This window comes from Atta cephalotes, assembly GCF_000143395.1.
Source record: "Atta cephalotes unplaced genomic scaffold scaffold00078, whole genome shotgun sequence".
NCBI lineage: Eukaryota > Metazoa > Arthropoda > Insecta > Hymenoptera > Formicidae > Atta > Atta cephalotes.
In genome coordinates, this window is record NW_012130142.1 from 251846 (window position 1) to 254428 (window position 2583).

Genomic DNA, 2583 nt, shown 5'->3' on the forward strand with positions numbered 1-2583 from the left:
TCCTCTCTCTCTCTTCTCTCTCTCTCTCTCTCTCTCTCTTTTATAAGTTTTTTATAAAAGTATAAGTTTTTTAAAGATTCCTAAAACACGAAATTTTTCTTCACAAAATATGTCTTCAGTTGTGTATGCGCATGTGTGTGTACGCGCGCGCACGCGCCTATGTGTGTAAAAATATTCAATTAATAATTTTCTAGTTTCTTCTATACAAAATAAAAAAATATTATGTTGTAATCTGATTGTTTCTGAACATGATTCTGCTCTGTAGAGCAACAGTACGGATCATCGGGAGTCTATTTAGGCGGTGTCCGAACAGTCTCTGAGAATCCTCTGGGAAAAGGAGCAGGCATAATAAAGGGGTAATGTGATACGTATGATTTCGCTAACAATATACTGATCGCGGTGCTACTGACAATGCTTCTCACATTGCAAACTTTATTACCTGATCAATGGTAATTCTAATCTTAATCTGTAAAAAGTAGGCCAATAAGTATACGAATCAATTTCCCTAACTGTTCGAATGACATATGTCGCGGTCGTAACAGTGCAACAACGAGTAAACGAAAAATGTTCCTGGATTTCCTCCGGGAAGAGCCCGCGATTTGTCATTTTGCAATCTTATCAGAATTTGTTGCAAAGGTCGCCAGCTGTATCCACATATCAAGTGTCGTCGATCTTTTGACTTCTGGGATATTTCTGTCAACATCAGTTTAGCACTTCCTAATTATATTTAAAAAGAAAATAAATTTGCTCTTTTCCCAATTTTTTTTACAAGTAATTATGCAATTTTTTATAAATTTTAAAATAGCAGTTTTTAAATGTTAAACATTTCACAATACAACTTTTTTTATTCTTGAATCTTTACTTTTTTATTCTTTATAACATTTCTCATATATAATTTCGCATTTTTTTAATGATATTTTTTTATAAGACATCAATGCAAAGGAAATCATCAAAGTACGCAATTTATTTTACAGTTTACACATTACATTATATATATATTAGATGTGGGAAAAAGTTCGTGGCGTTTTTCCCGTTAGATGGCATTAAAAAAACGCCACGAACTTTTTCCCACACCTAATATTTCTGACAATTACTATAAAAATTAATATTTAATACGTTCACCTTCTTATGCATATTCAAATATTTGATTTTTAAAATAATCTTTAAAGCTCGTAACGACAAATTATGTCATGTTGCTTAATAACATCGTGCGTTTAATGCATTTAAATATTTTAAACATTTATCTAGTATATTTACACTATTTTTTTGTATAATAATTATAAAAATATAATTTTTATAAATTAGCTGTATAAATCATATTATTTGTACTTATACAATATTACATTTCAGAAAAAATCTTTTACATGCTATTTATTCTTTTTTTTATAAAGTTTATTATAAAAATATTATATAAATACTCGTGATTTAGAATAAGAGATATGATGTGAAAAGTCATATATGATTTTTATGATTATTTATAATAATTATCGATAAAGATGCTTTGATTATATATCACACTTTATATGCAACAAAAATCGCACTAAGTAATAGCTTCGTCAAAATCGTTTGTTTGTAGTTAGAATAATGTATTTTCTTCAAGTGATTCTTTTTGGTCTATCTAGTTACACACATATGTCACTAAGTCTCTATACAGACAATATAACAAACTATAAACCAACCAACATCCGGCATAGCTCTGTGAAGGAAACATGCTGCGTTACAATTATAAATGACGACTCACGACTCTTCCGCGATATGTCTATTTTAATGCAGGTTTTGATGAAGTGAATCAATCTTGAAATTTGATACAATATAGGTACTTATTTTAACGAGACTTTGAAAATTTGCTTTCAGTTGCTAAGCTTAATGACATTTTGCAGACATCATATTACGCTTGTAATCATATGTTTTACATGTCGTCGACGTTTATTTTAAATGTTGCATTTTTTAGTCGACTTTGCCGGATCTGTTTTCTCGTATCTACATTGTACAAAAATGATGACGGCATAAAAACAACAAATTACTGGAATGCTTATATATTAGGTTGAAATATATATATATTATAAATATATATATATATAATATATATATATTGTATATATGAAAGAGCATCTTCGTCCTGATGATCAGGAATACGCCCCGAAGCTCGTTTAAAGTATCCGGATTCGCATTTCGTATTTGAACAGAATCGAGGATCGGCAGTTTCGTAACTATGCAGCGAGAATTGGCTTCCACGAAAATGACAGGGAAGCTCTCAATCGTGGTAAAACTCACCATCGGCAGCGATTTGTTGTATTTTTATTTTTCCTTTTTACACGACGATTGGCCGTATTTTTTTTCGGGATTGAATCGAGAAATGAAGAGCAGATCGAAAGCATTTCAATTAAGATGAAGTTCGAGTTGGCCTTGATAAACCTGCCTCGTTGAAGAAATGGTAAAGAAATAGTTTGAGTCGCTGGATGAAAAAGTAATATAAATCAACAAAAATAAGATATGTACACACACACACACACACACACACACACACACACACACACACACACACACACACACACACACACACACACACACACACACACACAC

General features: G+C 31.2%; 1 protein-coding gene across 1 annotated transcript in view; it reads left to right on the forward strand.

Moving 5' to 3' along the window:
• The window catches only part of LOC105624437 (anosmin-1), a 48756-nt gene that overhangs the window by 21465 nt on the left and 24708 nt on the right, over positions 1–2583 (forward strand). The window lies entirely within an intron of this gene.